Source organism: Anabrus simplex, chromosome 6, assembly GCF_040414725.1.
Source record: "Anabrus simplex isolate iqAnaSimp1 chromosome 6, ASM4041472v1, whole genome shotgun sequence".
Classification (NCBI taxonomy): domain Eukaryota; kingdom Metazoa; phylum Arthropoda; class Insecta; order Orthoptera; family Tettigoniidae; genus Anabrus; species Anabrus simplex.
In genome coordinates this window covers 283853421-283879780 of record NC_090270.1, presented here as the reverse complement: position 1 = coordinate 283879780, position 26360 = coordinate 283853421, and the positions used below count along the sequence as shown (strand labels likewise).

The following is a 26360-nucleotide window of genomic DNA, read 5'->3' as shown; positions in this document are numbered from 1 at the left end:
TAAACAGGACAAAGGTGCTGAAGAACCTGGAAGCTTTAATTGGTAGAACATGGCTAACAAGACTAGCAGCAAATATATTAACAGAAAATTTCGTGCAAATAAATGACAACATTTGCACATCCAAATGGATCAGCCAAACTATTGGAGTGCTTCAGAGCGACCCACTGAGTCCATTACTATTCAGTGTCCTAACACGTGATGTGGCAGCCAAGATCAAGAGATGCACTAAGAGTGTAAACGCATACATATATGCCGATGACATGGCATTGGCCTCTGAGAACAGAGATGAATTGCAGACTGCGATGGATCTCATCACAGAATGGGCAGTTGAGAATGAAATGGCGCTAAATATAAGCATAACTGAGTTACTAGTATTCAGGAAAGGTGGAAAATTAGCAAAACATGACTTTATACACTGCAAAGGACAGAGGCTCAGGAATAGCAACGCCTACAAATACCTCGGAATCACAATTCAAGTAACTCGAACGCCTTTCTCGATACACCTGTGGGAAAGAACAGCCGCAGCAATTGGAAACATCAACGACATCAAGCAGCTACCACACCTGTCCCTGGAGACAGCCATGCGACGTTTCGAAGTAAAGGTTGTGCCTATAGCCACATATGGTCTGGAGTTAATATGGCAGTTTGTCTCGAAGAAACAGCTACAAGAATTGGAAATTCTGAAAGCGAGGTTCCTCAAGCGAGTTCTAAGCGTCTGGAAATACACTCCATCTCGACTAATCTATGTATTGGGGAGGGAAACGTTTTTAGTGGAGGATGTAAGACTTCACCTACTGCTACCGTCCACAAGAAGTTATCGGGAACTCATACAAGAACTGGAAAAAAGAGCAGATACTGGTGTGGATTTCTACGGGACAGACGCCGTGATCAACCATGAATAGACACGCACAGGATATCAAAATCAAAAAAATCAAAATCTCTTTATTTGCAAATGAGGTGTATACCTCGGTGGCAAATGGTACACTAAAATACATTATTGTCAAGCACTAAATTTTAAATTAACAAGAGACGAAGAAAATTTTCCTAGAATACAATATTATACAATTTACGCTAATAATGTGTTCTATTAAACACACACATCATCCTTAATAAATTTATATTGTTTACAAAATTCTACTTATAATATCTTACAAACATAGTCAACTCATATACAGTATGTGAAATTACTTCTAATACTAATATACAACTGGTATAAGATTGAAATTAACATTGAATTTATTTACATATTTATATTTTACCCATTTTGGAACCTAAGTAGCATAACGACTTGCTGCGTCTTAACCAGAGGCCCTTTTGCCACCACTTTTCAGAGTTCCTGAAGGGCCTTCACAGCTACCGTAGCGGTCCCAGGGCCCTCGAAGTCCCCACTGTACTTCACCCCTACAGGCAGTCCCCTACTTGGGCTGTCCAAACTCCATAGACCAGGGGATGGAATTAATTTAATCACACACATTTTTTTACAATATCCTGCACTGGTCGAATGCCCTCTAACATTTCATTTATTTTCTCTGTTGTTGTTTATTCTCTTCTTGAATATCTGTACAGATTTTGGAAAAGGATCAAACACTACCCCTGGTAAACTGTTCCACTCCTTCAAGCCCTTCCCATTGAATGAAAATTTACCCCAATCACTTCTGCTAAAATTCCTTCTAATTTTGTACTTGTGGTCAGTTCTACCAATATAATTATTTTCCAACTGAAGTCTCTCACGGATATCTCTCCATGCTTCTTCTCCTGTATAGGCTCTATATAATCCTACAAGTCTAGTTTTCTCCCTTCTCTTACTTAAAGTTTCCCACCCAAGTTCCTTTAACATTTCTGATACACTACTCTTTCTCCTGAAATCCCCTGTTACAAACCTTGCTGCTTTCCTCTGCACACCATCTAGTTCTTTTATTAGGTATTCTTGGTGAGGATCCCAAACACTGTTTGCATATACCAATAATGGACGAACCATACTTAAGTAAATTTTTTCTTTTAATTGTTGCATCCTTTAAGTAGCCTCATTATGACATGTAACGATCTGTATGCTTTCCCAACAATATCATCAACATGACCCTTCCAGTGAAAATTACTTTCAAATCTCACACCTAAGTATTTGCACTTGCCATCTTTAGGGATAACTACCTCATCCAAAGTATATTCAAATTCAGTTTTAAAGCTCCTGTTTGTAAATGTTGTAACAGTTGATTTGCCTCCATTAATCTTCATATGATTTTCTTCAACCCATTCTTGGATACTCTCAAGGTCCCTTTGTAATTCTGAGCAATCCTCAATGCTATTTATTTCCCTATAAACAATTATGTCATCTGCATACAGTCTTATTTTCGATGTTATATTGTTCCCTAAATCATTTGCGTATATTAAGAAAAGTAACGGACCGATTATACTACCCTGTGCAATTCCCTTCCAAACTTTCTCTTCCTGTGATATATTATTTCCTACTTTGACTTTCTGAAACCTTGAATTTAGAAATGTTCTTATCCAACGTATAACCCTTACGTCCAATCCTATTCCCACCAATTTCTTTAATAATATTCCATGTTCCACTCTATCAAAGGCTTTGGAAAGATCTATGGCTATGCAATCTAACTGGCCTCCTGAATCCAACTGATCTGATATGTCCTGCTGAAATCTCACCAGTTGTGCCTCGCAAGAAAATTACTTTCTAAATCCATACTGGCTCCTCATGAACCAATTTTTATCATCACATATCCCTCTGATGTACTTTGCTATTAAACTCTCCAGTATTTTACAAACTATACTGGTCAGGCTAATTGGTCTGTAGTTCTCTGGTTTCCTTTTATCACTCTTTCCTTTATAAATTGGTATTATTATAGATTCCTTCCATTCCTTTGGTATTACACTATTATTGATGATATAGTCAAAGAGAAATTTTAAATAAGGCACTATATACCACCCCATTGTCTTTGATACCTCCCCAGTAATTTGATCACTTCCTGCTGCTTTTCCTTGCTGAAGCAGTTGGATTTCTCTGAAAATATCTTCATTTGTGAATGAGAAGCTTCTTGTTTCCCTATGTGTCTCTCCCTCTCTATCTTCTGTTACTGTTTCCAACTCCTGACAATCTTCTACTGAATCTCTGAATTCCCTACCGAAGAGGTTTGCTTTCTCAGTATCTGTTAAATAGTGTTCACCCCCTTCTCCCACCATTGTAGGAATTTGGATTCCTTTTCCTTTTTGATTCATAATATATGAATACCGGTACAGTTTTTCCCATTTCCATCTGTGGTCATTTCCCTCTTGAAGAATGCAATTCATATAATTCTCTTTTGCTTCCTTTTTCACTCTATTCAGTTCCCTCACTAGCTGTTTTCTAGTTTCTCTGTTCTCCCTACCCTCTTTGATTTTCCTGTTTACTATTCTACATTTTCTTTTTAATTTTCTTATTTCCCTTGTATAATAAACAGGGTCTGAGGTCATTTTACCCTTCTTAACAGGTACAAATCTCTTCTCTCCTTCCCAAATGATTCCTTTAAATTTAGCCCAAAGTGTATCCACATTACTCCCTTCACTTATCCAACAACTGAATTGTGATTTAAGGTAAGTCCCAAATTCATCAACTTTAGTTTTTCTGTATAATTTCTTGTCTTGTGTGACCCTCTTATTAAGCCTTTTTGGTACCAGTCCTACATCCATTATTACAGCCTTATGGTCACCTATTCCTTCAATTACCTCAGTTTTATCAACAATTTCCCATGGTTTAACCAAGAATACATCTAGTAAGTTATTGAGATGAGTCGGTTCTTGTACTACTTGTGTAAATCCTCCCTCCCAAATTAACTTATTTGCCAGTTTCTGTTCATGGGCTTCACTTGCAGCTCCATTCCATTCAACTTCAGGCAAGTTTAGATCTCCCCCAATTATTACCATATCATTATTATTGTTTTTATGAGTATAATCTATTATTTTCTCAAATATTTCCATGTCTCTTTCCTCTCTTCCAGGCCTGTATGTTCCTATAATTCCCACCTCCTTCATATTATGACAAACTAATTTTATCCCTAATATTTCATCCCTTTCATCGGTAAACCATTCATGTGAACAATAAGTTTCCTTCACCAGAATAAACACCCCCCTCCCTTTTTATCTCCTCGGTCTCTACGATAGACTGTGTACCCTTCTGGAAATACTTCTCTATTACCCACCCCTTCTCTCAACCATGATTCTACTCCTATCACCACATCAGTCTCATAAGATTCCATCAATGTACCGAATTTTAATTGTTTATTTACTACACTCTGACAGTTTACCAAGAGCAATCTCAGACCTCCTTCCTCCCTAAAACTTGACTGTTGCAATTGGGTAACGTTTGACTCATGAGTTGAGATATGACTTGCGACATACAGTTACGAGGCTTGCCATACATGGGTTTCATCATAAAGTATGCCAGATCTTGAATTACCATGAACCAGGCCCGGATTGCGTGTGCAGACTCTGTGACCACCACTGCGAGAAATATCATGCTTTACAGCAAATACAGTAGAGACAATACGCGACACTGAGCGAGATATCGAGGGACAGCTATTGTAGCTCACTCTAGCGGATAGAACTGAACAGTACTGATTCTCCTCATAAGAGCACGTGTATTTTTGTGTGAAGTTTTTGGTGTTATTTATGCGTTTTCAGTGAGCTGACATAATTAAACAGTAGCGTGTGTCATTCCTTGATATCTCCTCTCAACATGAGGGGAAATGTATGTGCTGTGTTTGGCTGCAGTAATTACGAAGTAGAGAAAAATGCGCGCTCGTTCTTCAGGTTCCCTCGTGACAAGAACATGTAAGGAATATTGTGTTTGCATATATATTCTTCCAGTGACAGAGATTTTTATAGTACTTCATAATCTTCTGACCTGCTCGACTCATATTTTAACTGGCATAAAATGTAATACGCATATTTTATTGTATAGTGCAGCAGTTAACTTTCAATACCGATGTGTTGTTGTAGGTGTGATCTGTGGGTTTTGAAATGTCACAGAAGTGATTTGGATAAGGTGTACAAGAAAGAAGGGACGTTACGCTTATATAAGAATTATAAGATCTGTTCAGATCATTTCCAGGCCAGCGACTTTAAAAATCCTCGACTATACAGCCAAGGGTATGTTACATTTTTACTCTAATTGTACGTAAATATTCCTCAAAGCATCACTATCGGCAACATTTTCATACTCTTCTTTCTTTAATCCCTCTTCTCAGATTAAAGCCGGAGATATATAGATTCTCTTTCTGTTAGTAGGCTTCATGTTAAGAGGAAAATTGTCCAGCTTTTAAATGTTAATTCATTGCATCATATGTGTAAGGAATGTGCCGATATTTTATTGACAAGTGTCTTAATGTGATCATACAATGTTTTTTAAATGAGAAAAAAAGGCATATCCAACCGTAAAAGTTTAGGCAGGAATGCTAAAACTAAAAAAGTAATGCATAAATGAAAGATCAAGCCATTTCACTGCAGCCCATTTCATATCTTGTTTATGTGTCTAATTTCAGTCTTTGAATAATAACCTTTTAAATAATTTTTCATTAATTTATCCAGAATTGCTTTAGCAACTTCGAAGTTAATATCTCAATACCACTTTCTTTCTAGACGTAATTTATTTATCCATTTCCGTATATACATTTCCATTGATATTTGAATTTAGCGCGATTTGTTCAGGTCAAGTCACTAGGAGCGCCACCGTCGAATTGTCTCCCATTTTAGCAAGGCGAAATCCGTTAAGTGTCGCGTATTGTCTCTACTGTATTTGCTTACAGTGCAAGGGTAGGCGACAAACGATCATCCAGCTTGCCAATGAATAATGGACAAGACAATTAACAAAAGCGCAAATAAACTTGGTGACAATAAGGGGAAAGATATTTTAATTACTTCTTATATGGCCGTTCGATGCAATAAAATTCTTATTATTTTAAAAATTGGACGCAGTCAGTAGTTGGATGGGTCACAATAACAACACTACCACATATCTGCAACATCTGTGTCAGCCATACTGTCAAGCGAAAAATGATTGTTCGTTCCGTAAGACCATATCAAATAATACGATATTCAATAATTAATATCAAACTCAATAATTTTAGCACTAACTTCAAAATTATATAAAAACTCAAAATCATATACTAACTTACTTCTTTCGTTAACAAATATTATTCGCTATAATTACTAAATACGTATCTTTTCACTAATTAATTTTAATTTAGATTTATTTTCATACAGTTAGGAGCATTCAATTGCACCGGTACCAGTAATCAATTCAACTCCCCCCCACCCTGCGGGGGATAGGCTTAAAATTTATTATGGACAGTGGTGATTGATTGATTTATTTTATAACCGAGCTCGATAGCTGCAGTCGCGTAAGTGTGGCCAGTATCCAGTATTTGGGAGATAGTGTGTTCGAACCCCCATTGTCGGCAGTCCTGAATATAGTTTTCCGTGGTTTCCCATTTTCACACCAGGCAAATGCTGGGGCTGTACCCTAATTAAGGCTACGGCCGCTTCCTTCCCACTCCTAGCCCTTTCCTGTCCCATCGTCGCCATAAGACCTATCTGTGTCGGTGCGACGTAAAGCAACTTGCCAAAAAAAAAAAATTATTTTATTTGTTTATTGAAATGCACATAGTAAAATAACATTCCTTTCGATACCATCTGTATTGTTACTTATTCTTATCATTTTATGAAGAAAGGAGTTTCTACATGGCTACAACCTTAGGCACGTAGTAGTGGGCAATTTGAAAAATTTCGTCAGATGTCAGCGGCTATCTTTAAACAACAAAACTTCAGTGCATTCCCGACGCCTAAGAGAGCGAACCCAATCTCACATACGCCATCGTGAAGGGGCTATCCTTAGTTTTACGACAAGATGCCCTTTCCGGCGCTAATTACACAAGATAGCATCTGCTAGCTTAGAGGCTGCTGCACAAGATGGTGGCTATACATAGGCTGTTATGAAGAAAGCTAGCTTAGAGGCTACTACACAAGTTTGCGGCTATACATAGGCTGTTATGACCTCCTCCTCCGCCGCCGCCTCCTCCTCTCTCAAGGCATAGCTTTATATCACTATCGAACAAGTTTAAACATGCATTACTGTAACGACGCGAAGGCAAGAGTTTGCAAGTGCTATTATTCTCATTTTAACCTGCAGCGATGACATCGTCATAGTTGTGCATGTTTAGACTTGACCACATACTAACGAAGCTGCTGTTAAGACCATCTATTGCTGTGTTTATAAAATATCATGACTAGAATCGCATGTCGTTATCTACAACGAGTGTTCAGAACACTAAAACATTTTAAGACTAGAATCACATACTATTGTTTGATGTCGTTGCCTAGAACAAGTGTAGAGAACACTAAATAAGTTATCAAGACTAGAATCGCATACTATAGGTATAGACCATGTCGTTACATACAAGTGTTCAGAACATGTTTACTGCATTGCAAGAGATACTTTTGTAGAAAAAACAAAACTAGAATCGAACAACAGAACACTTTTCAGAGAGATACTTTTTGTAGAAGGATTCAAAAAATTCCATTCTCAACATACTTACTGAGCTTCTCTTAGTTTATAAAGCAAGCTGCAAGGATGACATACTTATGATTCTGCAATTTTGAACACCTTCTTTCTTGACATACTTACTCTTCTTCCTCGAGTGATATAGTATTTAATCAAACTTTATCATGCAAAGAAGAAGAGGAAGCGGGAGGAGGAGGAGATAATACACATCAAAGGAATACCTAATCTCAAATAAAAGAATATGCTAATTCTAAATTATTTATTACATCTTGTATGTACAAGTTTCATCATGAATCGTTTGCTGTAGTGATTTCTGCTTGATGTTCGTGTACTTCTTATAATGCAATTCTTATAATGCAATTCTTGTATGTACAAGTTTTACCTTACAATGTTCATGTACCTTTCCCCTTCTTAATGAATAATACAATCTTGTATGTACAAGTTTTGGTTGATGCTGTACCCCCATGGAACACTGGTAAGGGAATCACTATCCCATACACGTTTGTCATCGAAAGAAGCAATCAACATTTATTTTGTTCGATCGTATACACATGATGTTTACGTGATTGAATCCTTTTTTTACATAGAGAAAGCGGCATTTCTAGAGGTGAGTACATCGCGATAGTGTTGAAGGTGTAAACGACTAACGATGCTTGAACGTACGTCTTTTGCTTTTTTAACAGATTGTAAATTTTGAGTGTCATAGGCATACATTTTTGGTGCTAAACCAATAAATTCAGTCATGATATTCATGCTACATTCATCTTTCATAAGCCCTATGACTTTCTTGTTCTGTGGCCGAATGTTGAATGGATTACTAGGTGAAAAGGAAGAAGTATCAAAGTATTAATAATTGGTTTCACATCGCATCGTAGACGTCCGTCTTACGAATATGATAAATGAAAATATATGTATCCATATACAAAAGTGAAAGATCAGAACACTGTTGCTTTGCAAATCCATTATGAAAATCATACATTTTTAATTTTGAAAATCAGGAGTAGCCATTCCCAAATAAATTGGCTTGGCATAGACGACTTCTGTTTTTCTTTCATTTCAACAGAAATAAGGTCACGATCAATAATTTTGGTTTTGAGATGTACTTGCGCGCGCCATACCGGCCATCCTATTGATTAATTAAATGAATGTCGCGATGTTTGCGTACATTTTCCATGATTTTGCCATAGATCGAGTTATTCATCAGTTTGAAAAACGTACTCTCAAATGTTGTTGAAGCACGTTGACGATGTTCAGTATTTAAATCTATGTACAGTTTAAGCCATGCTCCCTGCTTAAATGCAACGATACAATGAATACACTCCAACTGTAAGCCGTATTCGAAACATTGAACAAGACATTATATGTGGATAACATAGCGCTTTTTCGAAAAAAGAGTGCTGACAGTTTAGTGAGTTTTGATGTATCATTAGGTGGAATCAAAAAAGGAAGGTCGGAATGTGAATCATGCAGATGAGAATGGTATGCAGGGGAAGCTTCCAGCAAGTAGCCGCGATGATGATTTTTAACAGCCTCAAAAACACCCAAATGTTGAATTTCAGTGTCTGTTAGCCATACAAAATCTCTACACGGTAATGGCAGTGGCATGGCCCACCCATACAGATTATTGACATCGAAATACATCAGATAAGAATCTTCTTTCTCTGAATTATAGTTGTCGAGGTAGGGATTATTCGCAATCGCATGTCTGTTGACAAGCGAAATTAGTCCGCCGCGAACGCCGCGTTTAAAAATTCAAAAGCATGTCGATATCCGTTAGAAGATCAAGTTGAACATCGGTACACTTGAGCATCGCATCCCATGACAGACCAGGTGTTGTGTAGTAATAGCAAGGGTCTAATCCGTAAATAGATAAACACATTTTACGAGACTTCTCAAACACATCACAGAGTAAAAGTGTATCTACCTTCAAATACAAGTCTGCATATTCACCCAAGGTCTGTAGATGAAACATTGACCAAACTTGGCAGGCATGCAAATAGCCTTCATCAGAAGTGGATACCGTATGCTCATCGTATGAAGATGAGCTGAGTAATGGCGTGCTACATTCACTTAACACACTTGTAAATGCAGACTGAGGAGGTAATTTTGTTTCTTCTAATGTTTGAAAGCTCTGAATATAGTCGTAGGGCAGAACACTTTTCCTTATACAACGTTTAAATTGTTCAGGATTTGAAAAATAGTCTCGAATGTATTTCAAGTCGTCGCTGAAAAGCCCGTTTACAAGTGTATCAAGTGGAAAGTTCATAAATTTATACGAATCTAGGAAGCGAATGCTAATATATCCTACACGATAACTGAGTGAAATAAAGCGTTCATGATTTTGTGCAATCACAGTGAACTTTGTACAATTTAATTGTGCAAATTCATGAACAACGAAGTGACTGTCGTAGCCTGCCAAGTTACGGAAAAAGCATGGAATAAATGTAGGTACACGATATGAAAGATTGCATGAATTATGTGCAGGTCCGCGATATTTCCCAGTAAAGTGACAGTGATCCCTTACCTTAATCTGTGGAAAGTAATCGGCTGTTTACAGATGTGACGTTCATCAGTTTCATCGTTCAAAATCATCTCATCCAGTGTCATTTGAATGGGCACTGGTTGCGAAATAAGCGTATGAACGCGTTGTGCCAAGTGTTCTAATTCATTTATAAGCCATGCTGCACAGTTTTCGCCTCGATACATCCTAAAAAAGATAGAGATGCATCGTACGAACAAACGACTTCGTAAGCTACTGAAAACGAAGTGTGCTTTCGCACGTAATCCGTGTAGGGTACGCCCAAATCGGGTTGGCAACGATCAAAAGGTACAGTAAAACATTTAAAATCTGCATAAACAGTGAATGGAACAGGTTCCTGTCGATAATAATACTCAAAATTCATTTCAGTATTTTCCGTGGTTGGCAGAACAAGTTTTACGGCAGAATGTGTTGCACAATCAACTATGTGTGTAGCTAATATGCTTTCTGTAAAAAAATACTGCAAATATCGGTCGCAAATATACTTTTTCCCATTGTGTATTGAAAGATGTGCGTTTAACAAACGGGAAAGTTTGGATATGTAGCAGTAGTGGCTTGTGTTTTCATTGCAAACATACAAAAGATGTAGATGGTGTTGTTTTGTAGAAGAAGCGGTGTTAAGAGGGCCTACAATACGGTCTCCGTCAACACCGTATACATAAAAGAAAAAATTCGGGTTTTTCAAACGTAGAAATGTTTGCTAAATCCTTATACGGAAAAGTTTTTGAATGATTACGTGTTGCTGGTTTCAACGCCATTGCGATGCACCATAAAAAGCAATAGTCATCGTTATTCCTAATATTGATCACTGCTTTCTTATTTATAATCGCTTGATGAAGTTTAATGTGTCGCCTACCTGAATTGAAGGGGTCGAATTTGCACACATTAATTTGAAGATGCAAAATAATTTCAAGTGCCTTATTACTTCCTCCTTCTTCAAACTTTTAAAATTTAGCCAGCAATGTGTCGACGATGTGTTTGCGAAACCATACCGAAATATTGTCTGAACATAAGAGATTCGTCATTTTAGAAGAAATGTAAAATGTTTCATGAATTTCCTGATTATCTTTGAAAATAATGAAGGAACATGCAAGACTAGAGTCTAGTTTAAGCGCTGTATGCATAGACAGCAAAGAACCGACTTTTTCTTCAAAAATATTCTAGCAAGAGAGAAAGAAAAGAATTTGGATCTAAAATATTTGATGAATTTCGTATAATGCCGCTTAGAATACGCGATGAAAAACATGTATGTACTGTATAGTTTCCCAATTCGTGGTCATAATTATACACCAACTCGGTTAGCACACTGGGTAGAAATACTTGGAAGTCGTCACAGACACGCAAAATTCTTTCACTAAATTTTCAATCACTTTAAATCGCTTATTTATTTAGTAGCCGTCTAGTTAATCCGTTCGATTTTTTTACAAAACCATCTTCAGGGCTGCCGATAGTGGGGTTCGAACCGGGAGATAGTAGGTTCGAACCCCACTATCGGCAGCCCTGAAGATGGTTTTCCGTGGTTTCCCATTTTCACACCAGGCAAATGCTGGGGCTGTACCTTAATTAAGGCCACGGCCGATTCCTTCCAACTCCTCGGCCTTTCCTATCCCATCGTCGCCATAAAACCTATCTGTGTCGGTGCGACGTAAAGCCCCTAGCAAAAAAATTTTTTACAAAAAAAGGAAATACTATTTTTTAGACTTAAAAATTTTTACATATGAGATCGATAAAAAGATCGTAACATACCAACCCGGCAACGCCGTGCGGTACCGTATAGTACCAGTGCGCCTTACTTCTGATTTTCTCATACTGATCCTTACTCGCGCCATAAATCTGGCAACTTCGCTTTACATTGTCAAGGAGATACTCTCTACAATGCCTAAAATCAACAAAAGGTTTTATTTGAGTATTTGTTTGCGGCAACAGCTGCTTGTAATTTGAGATCGTGTCGAGAGGAATAAAAATGACTACCTGTCTAAAGTAAGTTGCTTTACTTTGTTTATAAATATTGACAATACGATTTTGTATCATGTGATTTATTGTCTTGAAATATAAGTCCATGAACTGAAATAACAAGCAATTGGCCAGCATTCCTGTGTCAGCTGTTATGATACAAATTATTCCGTTGGTACCGTATGGTACCGCACGGCGCTTACCATGCCTCTCTGTTTACTTTCTCCTCCTTACTTCTAAGGGTAACAATTCATACTGTAGTTGCAAATAATGATTTATGTGTGTCATAAAACTCTATAATTGTATATTTTACTTTTAAAAATTAAACGGCATGACATACTGAACCACTGGAATCTAAGGTATTATCCGAGGAAGATGAAGGGGGTCTCGTAGATAACCTTACGGGAAGTCAATCACGGGTACCAGCAGAAATAGTGCTAAAGCAACAAATTCCGCACAGGAGTAGATAATCCATGTCCGATAATAATTCATGGCCCGGGAAGAGAGCGAAATCATCACCTCATCCACCAGGTACCTGGATGGCGGCTGGCCCACTTTCACTCCAATTCCCTAGTGCGAAATTTTCCACTTTTCGATATATGATGCCGACCGAAATATGAGGGTTTTCTTCACGATGAAATTATGAATTTATTGTGCTCTGAAGTCAACAACTACCGGTATATGCTTTTTACAAACGAAAAATAACCCCGAAGAAATGAAAATTTCATCGGCATTTTCCTTCTAAGTGGCTATGTGTAAGTACCACAATCAGAAAAGGGTAGGTGCAAAATATTTAATACGACATATATATTTGGGTGGTATTTTAAGGTAAATAAATGCAGTTGTTTACACTTCTTAGTGTATATGACACCTTGAGATTCAATGGCGTACATCACTATATCGCTCCGACAAACCAAAGCAGGAGCTGTGCGGCGAAAGAATGCGAATTCCGCGGCCACACAGAATGCGTCACGTGTAGTGTGGGCGTTTGTGTAAACAGCATTTTGCCATTCTAAACTAGTGAAGAGTGGAAATAGGTGACTAAATAAGAAAAGCTGACGTAATATTACTCGTATTTCCTAAAGATATGTCACGTCTGAGCTAATGTTATATTTCAGAATTCCAAAGGGATATCACAAATAAACCTATAAACGCCGTTTCTTCTTTTGTTTATTGCTCAGTAATTTGTAAGTGATATTCTGTAACAATATTAAGCATTCAGTTCCATGGTATTCTAAAGAGGTAACAATTTTTATGTTCCAACCAAAAGCTATGTCAAGCGCCGTGCGGTACCGTATGGTACCAGGCCCTCATTTAAAAACCAACGATTCAATGTTTAGAAAAATGACTTTTAAATGTTCTCTGATATGTGAATGCTGTGAATATTAAAGAAAAATTAAAAAAACGAAAATTGAAACCTCCGGCGTTCCCGGGTTAAGATGTGCACGTTCAATGTAGATGAAGACTGCAAACTGCGACTCGGATGAACGACGATGACGACGATAATAATTCTTGATGTACCTAGAAAAAACAAAAAAAATGTTAATGTATGTCTGTAGCTTGAAGGATAGCCTAGGCATACAAAGAAAGGTGAAGCAGCCCAGTAAAAGTTGATTTTTGAAGCACTTGCGTCGCACATAGTGAGATAGGATAGGAAAGGGCTACAAGTAGGGCTCGAAGGTTAGTCGGTTTGTTAACAGCTAGCCTAGCTTTCTTCACTGGGCTAAAATACATGCAACTTGAAGTTTAGTCAGATCTTCAACAGCTAGCGTAGAAGCACCTGTGTCGCACATAGTGATGATAGGATAGGAAAGGGCTACGAGTAGGGAAACAGCTAGCCTATCCTTCTTTACTGAGCTAAAATACATGCAGCCCGAAGGTTAGTCAGATCTTCAACAGCTAGCGTAGAAGCACTTGTGTCGTGCATTGTGATGATATGATAGGAAAGGGCTACGAGTAGGGTTCGAATGTTAGTCGGATAGTCAATAGCTAGCCTAGCCTTCTTTACTGAGCTAAAATGTATGCAGATCAAATATTAATCAGATCTTCAACAGCTAGCGTAGTAGCACTTGTGTCGCACATAGTGATGATAGGATAGAAAAGGGCTACGAGTAGGGTTCGAAATTTAGTCGAATCGTCAACAGCCAGCCTAGCCTTATTTACCGAGCTAAAATACATGCAATTCAAAGGTTAGTCAGATCTTCAACAACTAGCGTAGAAGTAAATTTGCTTCCCAAAAAAAATGCAAGCACTAACCAACAGTTTTACATTAGGCTTACCTAAGATGTGCACGTGCAAATGTAGATGAAGACTGCAAAACTGAAGAATGCTTTGGAATAATGTTGACAGCAGACGATGATATTCTAAAAACAAATAAAATTCGTAAATGAAAAATCGAAAACAATAATAATAATAATAATAATAATAATAATAATAATAATAATAATAATAATAATAATAATAATAATAATAATTGTTACCGTGGTTGGTGGATCAGCAGAGGTGAAAGAAGGTGCCGGGGTGAATGGGTCTAACTACCAAATCAAAGTTAATTTTAAACTTTAACAAAGGTTATATTTTCTGAGTTTCAACAATCAATAACCACAAAATTTTAACAACCTTTCACTAGTTGAGATAACAATAACATACCAGGTACCTTGACAAAGTTTATACAAGGCAAGTGCATCCAAAATTTAGTGACAGTTTAGTAATCCGGGCTTCCACCCCTCACATTACATTTCCTGAGCTCTCAGCTCGACCTTACAACAGATTACTACTTTACACAAAGGCAGAAAACCCCTCGTCCCTGGAGCACTTGCTCCCTACTCCAAATATCAAGCCTCCCAGAGGCACAGTTACCACACTTGAAACGAGCTGACACGCTCTTAGTTTTTCAAGCCTATTCAAGGCAATATCAGAAACTTACAATTACTTGCCATCAAGGCACAACTTACAAAATGAAACAGGGGTATCTTTCACCCAACCTACTGGGTCTTAGCAGAAAAGAACAGGTTAAGAAAATGGCCCGAAACACCAAATAGAATGGAGGCGTGTACTTGCACTCCTAAATACGCATTCTAAAACCTAAAAGGCACTAGGCCAATGAAACAGGGGCTATTCCCAAACTATGGAGGTGACGCGTATAAAAATAATTTAAGACATTACGGAAAGGAAGAAAACCAATCACAAAACGTAGTCACCTCAAACCAATTTGAAGGGGAGCTCGAGAGGGTAAATCACTCTCTATCCCCGAATTACAGTTTCAGATTTTATGAAATTTTCACATTAGCCGGCAGAACTTACATTTTAGAGAAGTGGGTTACATATTAAAGTTTCGGACCTATCCATCGGGTTAAACTGCGGAGCTAGCAAGAAATAAAGATGTTAAACGGCCATTACCTTGCTGAAGAGCTGCTGCCTGATGAAAGAGGCACTTCCCGCCTCCTGCTTCACATACACACACTTAGATGTTGATCAAATGGCCAAGAGCCGTGAAAATCCGCAGTTTATAAACCCTTGGGGAAGTTCGAGACCTTTCATGAATGATCAAGACACACCCACAGATCTTTATTGGAGGATACAAGGTTACACACAATATCGAAGAAGAAACCTTTGATAGGCTGAAAAATAATTACAGAAATTCTTGATTGGCTAAATTCAAATCTGGCCAAAAGGAAAGATATATATTGCCAACCTAAAGATGAATGAACAAGATTTAGTAAGAAAAACTTATGAATACAAAATTTCTTCAAAAGGGTTCTTCCACTTCGCACCAGGGTGCATGATCAAAGTTTTTGTAGTGACATCTGTTGCAGAAAGTACAAACTTCTTGATAAATGGTAAACAAAACACGTAGAATTTCATACAGTACTGGCAACTTCGTAATCACAAAATTACGCTAGTGACATCTTCTGAGGAAAAGTTTAAGTAGGTCATGTTCCAAGTTCAGTGTTTCTCCTCTAGAGGAGTTCTAATTGGCGTAAGATTTAAGTGTGCGGCGTAGAGGTGTACCTCCCGGTGCAGTAATAATAATAATAATAATAATAATAATAATAATAATAATAATAATAATAATAATAATAATAATAATAATAATTGTACCGGGTGGTACACCTCCACGCCGCTAATTTAAAATTTGCGCCAATTGAAACTCCTCTGCTGGAGGAAGTCTGAACTTTATCTACGGAATTAATTTTCAAGTTTCTCTGAAGATGTCACTACTGGGAAATGTTGTAGTTTCTGAACTGGGTCGTTTTCGACGCATTTTTGTTTCCCTATTGTAAGAAGTGTGAACTTTCTCTTCTAGAGGACACTACTGAAGATCAACAATAGTGCACCCTAGTGCGAAGTGAAAGAACTGGTTTTTTTGGAGAAAATTTTTATTTCAAAAGTTTGTTTCTTGTTAAATTTCTTTTTGTTATTGTTTACGTTGGCTCTATACCCCTTTCTTTCCCCTTGTTTTGTATTTAGCCAATCCCGAATTTTTAAAATTAATTTCTAACCAATCAGGTGTATCTTCTCCAAAGGGGATATGTTGCTGTACCCTAGCCAATAAAGTGATTGTGGGCGGGTGTTTTCTTACCTGAAACGCCTCGAACTTTCCGCGAGAGTATATAAACTGCTGATTTTAGGGTCTCTGCGCCACTTCAGTACCATCGTTCAGTGTGTAAAGTACATACCAGGGGGCGGGAAGCGCCTCTTTCTTCGGGGAGCAGTTCTACACCAAGGTAATGGCCTTTTAATAACTTCTTTTCTTGCTAGCTCAGCAGTTTAACTCTCGGGGCGGGTCCGAAGCTTTTCCACCATGTAACTTCCCTAAAATGTAAAGATACCTTGTATTTATTCTCTTTCAAGCTTTATATTGGGATAGAGAGTGCTTAACCCTCTCGAGCTCCCACTCAGATTGTTTTGAGGTGAACTTATTTTTCATAACCGATTCTTCCTTAACGTAATGTAAATTGTTTCCTTCCTAAGTCACCTCTTTAGTATGGGATTAGCCCTAGCATTAGCGGCCTAGTGCCACGTAGGTTTTAAACAAGGTATTAGGAGTGCGATTCGCCTCCTCTCAAATTGTTATTTTAGAGGTCACGTAATTAATCCTTTTCTCACTTAATAGACCTCAGTAGGTTGGGTATTTTACCCTTGTGTTTACGTCCTTAGAGGACAGCTTGAAGGTGGAGTTTGGTGTGGCCTTTGAGAGGCTTAAAGTTTGAGTGCGAGTGGCTCTTTCTTTAAAATTGAGTGTTGTATGCCTCGAGGAGGCTTTTCTGTGTAATTTGGAGCAAGTGCTCCTGAGCATGAATGGGGTTTTCTGCCCCTCTGTTAAAACTTATTTTGGAGTAAGGTTGGGCTGATTGCCCAAGAATTGTGAAGTTGGGGCGCGAAGCCCAAATCCGGTAAATATTGTACCTATACTTTTGTTGCCTTGCTACTCTGTACCTGTCATGCTTGTTATTTCTTAATTTTGAAAGGAAAATACAACCTTGTTAAATTTTACATTAACTTTAATTTCGTAGTTTGAGACCCGTTCAAGCCCGCACCTTCTTTCACCTCTACCTACCGCAAAAACACGGTAACAAGTGGTAGCAGAGCGTGGTTGAATGGGTCTCAATTTAGCCCCTTTTGACGGCTAAACATTGTTTTGTTCCGAACTCTAACAATTTTCTCAGTTGCTGGAATTTTCTGATTTTTTCCAAATTGTTCTGTCATCATGCCCGGCCCTCGCGATGTTCTCCATCTTAACTATTTGCGCAAGGAGGAGTTAATCTATGAATTAACTATTAGAAATGTGCAATCTGGAGGCACAGTTGCGGTAGACACAAACAAGCTTAGAGAGTCCCTTGATTTGCCCATTTCCATCCCCACTTTGGGAGAGAAAGAAATTGACGACTCTCTTTCCACGATCACCGAGAATACTACTGGGCTAGCATCGGTAGTTAGTTTTTTTGATGAAAATTATCCTTCTCCTAATCAAATTAAGCGTGTGCAAGCCAGGCTATATCATTTTTCAAATAGAGTTAACGATCTGTTGTCTCTGAAGTTGAATGACGTTCAGAGGAAGGAAGCTAGTATGTTGCTTGAAAATATTTCTGAATTATCCAGTAAGGTTACCCAATTGTTAACTGGGGAAGTTCCTCCCAAAATCGATCAATCCACCACGATGAATGCAGGTAGTGAGGTAGAGCCTCCTAAGGGAGAAGTCAATAGGATAACCGTTGCTGCTCAAACTATCTCTGCCCCATTGGACAACGAGTCTGAACGCCGTAACTCATTGAATAATGTACGTTCTGAATTAACTTCTTTGCCACTTAAACCTTTACCGACTATGTCACCTGGGTTCAGCAGTTTGCCTCATCCATTGGCAATGTTGCTCAGAGGTATCTCGAAGTTTTCTGTCAACACCACCAGTGAAGTAATTTCCTTCTTAAGGTTTTTAGTTGAATTTCAGGATCATGCCCTTGTTTTTCTCTTTCTCCATGTCAAATTTTGCAAATCATCTATCCTTATGCAATTGGTATTCTCTCTGACAAAATAGTAAGAGCCATAGCTGAACAGTCATCTATTGAAGATTTTCATGCACACTTGCTTGCAAATTTTATTCCTGCCCGCGCGAGGTCATCTCTGATTCAGAAGTACTATTATCGAGTACAGAGATTGGATGAAAATCTGGCTGATTTCATACAAGACATTAAGTTTTATACTGGGGTGTATGCTCTTCATTTTCCTGAAGATCAGATTGTACAGGCTATTGTAGAAGGAATTTCACCATCCTATAGGTCATATTTGTGTTTCGCGGCGTGCCCGCAAACTTTCTCTGAACTTGAAGCATTGGCCGTCTCAGCGGAAGGAGTTAGATACGCCGATTCCTTGCGTGTCGCGAAAGAACCCCCGCCTTCTTTTAGTAATACTCGGCCTCCACCTCGCCGATCAGTCACACCCCGTAAATGTTACGCTTGCGGGTCGCCTGACCATCTTCGGAACAAGTGTCCATTGATCAAATCTAGTAGGGCAAATAATGGACCGGGCTCATCACAAGGCTGTTTTAAATGTGGGGCTTTCTCACATATCGCCAAAAATTGCCCAAATTCAAATAGCACCCCCTCCTGCTCAACTTCTGGTGCAAATTCCACCAATGCCAATAATAAAAAATGACTAGTGGTTTCGGCTGAGTCGACTAATCCATCCTTCCGAGGCTCAGCCCCTGATAAACAGATCGAAAATTCAGGGAACGTTCAATCTGCAAATCCATCTTTTGAATGCCCCAAAGAGTGTCTTAGGATCGCGGCGGATTCCCCCGCACCTGTTTCTTTTCTTAAGATTGAGTTAAATAACGAGCCTATAACAGCTCTATTAGATTCAGGCAGTGTTTGTTCAATTATTTCGGACCAATGGTATTCAAAATTGAAATCTGTTTGTAAACTACCTGAGTATGGCTCATCTCCTGTTCAATATGTTTCGGCTAATTCATCTCCATTAGAAATACTAGGTTCTTTACAGGTCAAAATTCGTATTTTTAAATTTACATGGAAAGTCAAATTGTTTGTGGCCAAGCAATTGTCTTGCCCCATTATATTGGGAGCTGACTTCATTTCTTACACTGGTCTTGTGCTCGATCTTCAGAGTAGGTCGTGCACTTTCAAATTTGCTTCCAATTGTAAAATCCCCTTGTTAAAATGTAATTCTGCATCATGTTCATCTATTTCGCCTACCCAGGATGAGATGTTGTTAGACCTTAGACATCTACCTGAGGAGCAGGCTGATAGTATTCGTAAGTTGTGTCAGTCGTTTCCAGAGGTGTTCTCTGATACTCTTGGTGTTACTGACCTTATTGAATACAAAATTGAGGTCACGGATTCGATTCCTGTCCGTTTTCCACCTTATAGGCTATCTCCACCTAAGATGAAGGCTCTGAAAGAAATCATCGATCAGATGTTGAAGGATGGTATTATTAGGCCCTCTAAGTCGGCGTATTCTTCGCCTATTTTTCTAGTCCCGAAACCCCAAGGGGGCTTCAGGCCTGTCATTGATTATAGGGCTCTCAATCGGAAGGTGGTGTTACAATCTGTGCTCCTTCCTGACCTTCATTCTTGTTTTCATGGTTTCGTAAGGCCAAGTTCTTTACTATCTTGGACCTGGTTTTCAAACAAAAGGTTATGTTCTTCTGTGTTACCCCTTGGAGGAACTTTTGGGGGGGGGGGAGGTCTGTACCGGGTGGTACACCTCCACGCCGCTAATTTAAAATTTGCGCCAATTGAAACTCCTCTGCTGGAGGAAGTCTGAACTTTATCTACGGAATTAATTTTCAAGTTTCTCTGAAGATGTCACTACTGGGAAATGTTGTAGTTTCTGAACTGGGTCGTTTTCGACGCATTTTTGTTTCCCTATTGTAAGAAGTGTGAACTTTCTCTTCTAGAGGACACTACTGAAGATCAACAATAGTGCACCCTAGTGCGAAGTGAAAGAACTGGTTTTTTTGGAGAAAATTTTTATTTCAAAAGTTTGTTTCTTGTTAAATTTCTTTCTGTTATTGTTTAAGTTGGCTGTATACCCCTTTCTTTCCCCTTGTTTTGTATTTAGCCAATCCCGAATTTTTAAAATTAATTTCTAACCAATCAGGTGTATCTTCTCCAAAGGGGATATGTTGCTGTACCCTAGCCAATAAAGTGATTGTGGGCGGGTGTTTTCTTACCTGAAACGCCTCGAACTTTCCGCGAGAGTATATAAACTGCTGATTTTAGGGTCTCTGCGCCACTTCAGTACCATCGTTCAGTGTGTAAAGTACATACCAGGGGGCGGGAAGCGCCTCTTTCTTCGGGGAGCAGTTCTACACCAAGGTAATGGCCTTTTAATAACTTCTTTTCTTGCTAGCTCAGCAGTTTAACTCTCGGGGCGGGTCCGAAGCTTTTCCACCATGTAACTTCCCTTAAATGTAAAGATACCTTGTATTTATTCTCTTTCAAGCTTTATATTGGGATAGAGAGTGCTTAACCCTCTCGAGCTCCCACTCAGATTGTTTTGAGGTGAACTTATTTTTCATAACCGATTCTTCCTTAACGTAATGTAAATTGTTTCCTTCCTAAGTCACCTCTTTAGTATGGGATTAGCCCTAGCATTAGCGGCCTAGTGCCACGTAGGTTTTAAACAAGGTATTAGGAGTGCGATTCGCCTCCTCTCAAATTGTTATTTTAGAGGTCACGTAATTAATCCTTTTCTCACTTAATAGACCTCAGTAGGTTGGGTATTTTACCCTTGTGTTTACGTCCTTAGAGGACAGCTTGAAGGTGGAGTTTGGTGTGGCCTTTGAGAGGCTTAAAGTTTGAGAGCGAGTGGCTCTTTCTTTAAAATTGAGTGTTGTATGCCCCGAGGAGGCTTTTGTGTGTAATTTGGAGCAAATGCTCCTGAGCATGAATGGGGTTTTCTGCCCCTCTGTTAAAACTTATTTTGGAGTAAGGTTGGGCTGATTGCCCAAGAATTGTGAAGTTAAATTTTACATTAACTTTAATTTCGTAGTTTGAGACCCGTTCAAGCCCGCACCTTCTTTCACCTCTACCTACCGCAAAAACACGGTAACAATAATAATAATAATAATAATCAAAGAATTAAACATGCCTTTTTTGCAGATATCAATCACGATGGTCAGCTTCGTTGAAAGTGAGGGAATAGAGTAAATTACCTATTCGTTTTATATGCACATACGATTGTACATCAAGAGCACTTTATATATATACACACACACACGAGCACTGCAACTGTTATGCGTCTTACACACAGACTACATCCGGTGGACTGCGACTTGCTGCTAGAGAACAAAGCAGGAAGTGCGAGCGTCTGCAGTACAGTTGTAACAAAAGTTTACGCACTGACTTCCTTCCAAAAAGAAGCAATCGGTATAGTTAAAAACTACAAAACACAGGCCTTCAGGGTAAGCAGTAGACTAATGCCCTTTTCCTAGCTCTTCCTTCCCCTGTCGGTATCCCCTGCCTGGTCTAAGAGAAGGGGTCTTAACAACGCCTACACCTGACTGTTAACTTGGGAGAGACTCCTCGGGGCCGTGAGCCGAGTCTAAGCATTGCTTGTTTCGAGCTGTAGTGTGTAAGTTGGGGAGCGATCCTCGGGCCCTGAGCTGGGCGCGGCCGACGGCATCTGCTGCTCGTTAACTTGGGAGTGTCCCTCGGGCTTTGAGCTGGGCGCGGCCGACGGTATCCCCTGTCTGTTAACTTGGGAGTGACCCTCGGGCCTTGAGCTGGGCAAAAAATTGAAATAGGACAGGGGCTATTAACGACACCGACAGTATTTCCTGACTGTTAACTTTTGAGCGACTCCTCGGGGCCGTGAGCTGAGTCTAAGCATTGCTTGTGTCGATCTGTAATGTGTAAATTGGGGAGAGCGATCTTCGGGCCCTGAGCTAGGCGCGTCGACGGTATCCCTTGCCTGTTAACTTGGGAGCGAACCCGGGCCTTGAGCTGGGCGCCGCCAACGTATTCCCTGTCTATTAACTTGGGAGCGACCCTCGGGCCTTGAGGTGAGCGCGGCCGACAGGATCCCCTGCTTGTTAACTTAGGAGCGACCCTCGGGGCCTTGAGCTGAGCAAAAAGTTGCTATGAGTGAGGGCCTCTTAACAACACCTACAGTATTCCCTGACTGTTAACTTGGGAGCGACCCCTCGGGGCCTTGAGCTGGCGAGGATTTATAACAACACCTACATCGGACTGTTAACTTGGGTAGCGACCCTCGGGCCTTGAGCTGGGTGCGGTCGTCGGTATCCTTTGCCTGTTATTTTGGGAGCGACCCTCGGGCCTTGAGCTGGGCGTGGCCGACGGTATCCCCTGCCTGTTAAATTGGGAGCAACCCTCGGGGCCTTGAGCTGAGCAAAAAGTTGCTATGAGAGAGGGGCTTATAACATCACCTACAGTATTCCCTGATGTTAACTTGGGAGCGACCCCTCGGGGCCTTGAGCTGGGCAAGGATTTATAACAACACCTACAGCGGACTGTTAACTTGGGGAGCGACCCTCGGGCCTCGAGCTGGGCGCGGTCGTCGGTATCCTTTGCCTGTTATCTTGGGAGCGACCCTCAGGCCTTGAGCAGGGCGTGGCCGACGGTATGCCCTGCCTGTTAAATTGGGAGCGACCTTGGGCCCTGAGCTGGGTGCGGCCGACGGTATCCCTTGGCTGTTAACTTGGAAGCGACCCTCAGGCCTTGAGCTGGGCGCGGCCGACGGTATCCCCTGCCTCTTAACTTAGAAGCGACCCTCGGGGCCTTGAGCTGAGCAAAAAGTTGCTATGAGAGAGGGGCTCTTAACAACACCTACAGTATCCCCTGCCTGTTAACTTAGGAGCGACCTTCGGGGCCTTGAGCTGAGCAAAAAGTTGCTATGAGAGAGGGGCTCTTAACAACACCTACAGTATTCCCTGACTGTTAACTTGGGAGCGACCCCTCGGGGCCTTGAGCTGAGCAAAAAGTTGCTATGAGAGAGGGGCTCTTAACAACACCTACAGTATCCCCTGCCTGTTAACTTAGGAGCGACCTTCGGGGCCTTGAGCTGAGCAAAAAGTTGCTATGAGAGAGGGGCTCTTAACAACACCTACAGTATCCCCTGCCTGTTAACTTGGGAGCGACCTTCGGGGCTTTGAGCTGAGGAAAAAGTTGCTATGAGAGAGGGGCTTATAACATCACCTACAGTATTCCCTGATGTTAACTTGGGAGCGACCCCTCGGGGCCTTGAGCTGGGCAAGGATTTATAACAACACCTACAGCGGACTGTTAACTTGGGGAGCGACCCTCGGGCCTCGAGCTGGGCGCGGTCGTCGGTATCCTTTGCCTGTTATCTTGGGAGCGACCCTCAGGCCTTGAGCAGGGCGTGGCCGACGGTATGCCCTGCCTGTTAAATTGGGAGCGACCCTTCGGGGCCTTGAGCTGAGGAAAAAGTTGCTATGAGAGAGGGGCTCTTAACAACACCTACAGTATTCCCTGACTGTTAACTTGGGAGCGACCCTTCGGGGCCTTGAGCTGGCGAGGATTTATAACAACACCTACACCGGACTGTTAACTTGGTGAGTGACCCTCGGTGCCTTGAGCTAAGCAAAAAGTTGCTATGAGAGAGGGGCTCTTAACAACACCTACAGCGGACTGTTAACTTGGTGAGTGACCCTCGGGCCTTGAGCTGGGCGCGGCCGACTGTATCCCCTGCCTGTTAACTTAGGAGCGACCCTCGGGGCCTTGAGCTGAGCAAAAAGTTGCTATGAGAGAGGGGCTCTTAACAACACCTACAGTATTCCCTGATTGTTAACTTGGGAGCGACCCTTCGGGGCCTTGAGCTGGACGAGGATTTATAACAACACCTACACCGGACTGTTAACTTGGTGAGTGACCCTCGGGCCTTGAGCTGGGCGCAGCCGTCGGTATCCTATACCTGTTATCTTGGGAGCGACCCTAGGGCCTTGATCTAGGCGTGGCCGAAGGTATCCCTTGACTGGGCGGGAATTTATAACAATACTTACGATATTTACTGCCAGCCAACTTGGGAGCGACTTAGGGGCCCTGAGCTAGGTGCTTAGTATGAGTCTCTAAAGGCTCTGTGTTATTTGGCGCCCGATGAGCTACTGTTGAGTCATTTCTTATGATACAATTGCAAGCAATAGACTTTGTTCACTAGCGAGCTCAGCGGAAAAGTGCTGTGTGTGTGTGTGTGTGTGTGTGTGTGTGTGTGTGTGTGTGTGTGTGTGTGTGTGTGTGTGTGTGTGTGTGTGTGTGACATTCCAGAGATAAGCGGGATGTGCGCTCGCCAGACCGCACAAGTTCCAACAGCTTGTCTTTGCTTGAAGCTCACTCATTTACTAACTTCGTCCTCACAGGGAATCGAACAACAACGTTTTTGTAGAACTAGGTAAAAGATTACAAACACATCCCCTGTAAGTAGGTGGTGTAGAATAACACCCACGGTATTTCTTGCCCGGGACATAGGCATCTCAGAGAGGGTAAAACCCAGTGCCGGCACATAGCCTACTCCAGCACCAAGAGGTCTGCACACAGCTTAACGTGTCCTGGCATAGCTTCTAAGCTATCCGACTACCCCTTGCTTTTAGGCAGAATCACAGATAGCCTTCTTAACGACGGCACAAGAATCTGTTTTACGGCCGGATGCCCTTCCTAAGGTCCAACAAGTAACAGGACATTAAGTTACTGGGATTTTTTTTTTTGCTAGGGGCTTTACGTCGCTCCGACACAGATAGGTCTTATGGCGACGATGGGATAGGAAAGGTCTAGGAATTGGAAGGAAGCGGCCGTGGCCTTAATTAAGGTACAGCCCCAGCATTTACCTGGTGTGAAAATGGGGAACCACGGAAAACCATCTTCAGGGCTGTTGATAGTGGGATTCGAACCTACTATCTCCCGGATGCAAGCTCACAGCCGCGCGCCTCAACGCGCACGGCCAACTCGCCCGGTACTACTGGGATTTTGAATCGCAGTATCCAGTGTCTTACTTGACGAACAACGTAATGTGTATTTTTTCTATGTCACTTCCCTTTACGTTTTTTACAAGCAGTAGCAAAAACTCGCAGTACTAAGAGCAGACTACACGCAAAAATAATGATTTAATCTTTTTTTCTTATACCCCCTTTTTACATGTAATTATGTAAGAGGTTTAGTTTCTTTTTTGCGTGCCTCTCCCGTCGTGTAAGGTGCATGCTTTGACTCTGAGTTTGTTTCCTTACTAGGTCTGAAAATTTCGCAGACCAGAAATGCGTTCTTACAGTTGCCGCACAAGAAGCAAAGAGTATTTTAAATTAAAGCAGTCTACTTGTTTGCTTCTCGTCCCAGACACCTCGAATTCGAGGATGCAAGTAGCCTAGAAATAACAGTTGTGCTGAGCAGCAGTCGCATCGTAGACCAAGGCTGTAGATGTTTAGTTTCCTGCTTGCTCCCCTCGTCGTGTACGGTGCGTGCTTTGACTCTGAGTTCGAATCCTTACCAAGTCAGAGATTACTCCGTTGGATGAGGACCGTCAAAAAGGGCATCCGGTCGTTCACTGAGATAATAGTATGTCGAGAAGGACACCTTGCTATAAGATAGCGGTGTGTCAACAATTAGCAGCTTGCTTGCTTGTCCCGTTATATTTCGTACCAAGATAGCAGTAGGCTATGTGCACGTCGTGTCTTGTTTAAAGATGGCCGCTGTCAAAAAGCACGTGGCTTTGAGCACGATGCTGTCTTGTTTAAAGATAGCCGCTGTCAAAATGCACGTAGCTTTGAAGAGCACATAGAATTTTTTTAATTGCCCGCCACCCCACCACATGTCTAAGGTGGCACCCAAGAGGATT

General features: G+C 40.8%; 1 long non-coding RNA gene across 1 annotated transcript; it reads right to left on the bottom strand.

Annotated features, from left to right (window-relative positions):
- Window positions 1-13205: 13205 nt before the first annotated feature.
- Window positions 13206-21779, bottom strand: LOC136875749 (uncharacterized). The gene is made up of 3 exons (XR_010860510.2): window positions 21651-21779; window positions 14321-14404; window positions 13206-13562 (listed from the first exon to the last, which is right to left on the bottom strand). It is a non-coding gene; the product is annotated as an uncharacterized lncRNA (long non-coding RNA).
- Window positions 21780-26360: the final 4581 nt, after the last annotated feature.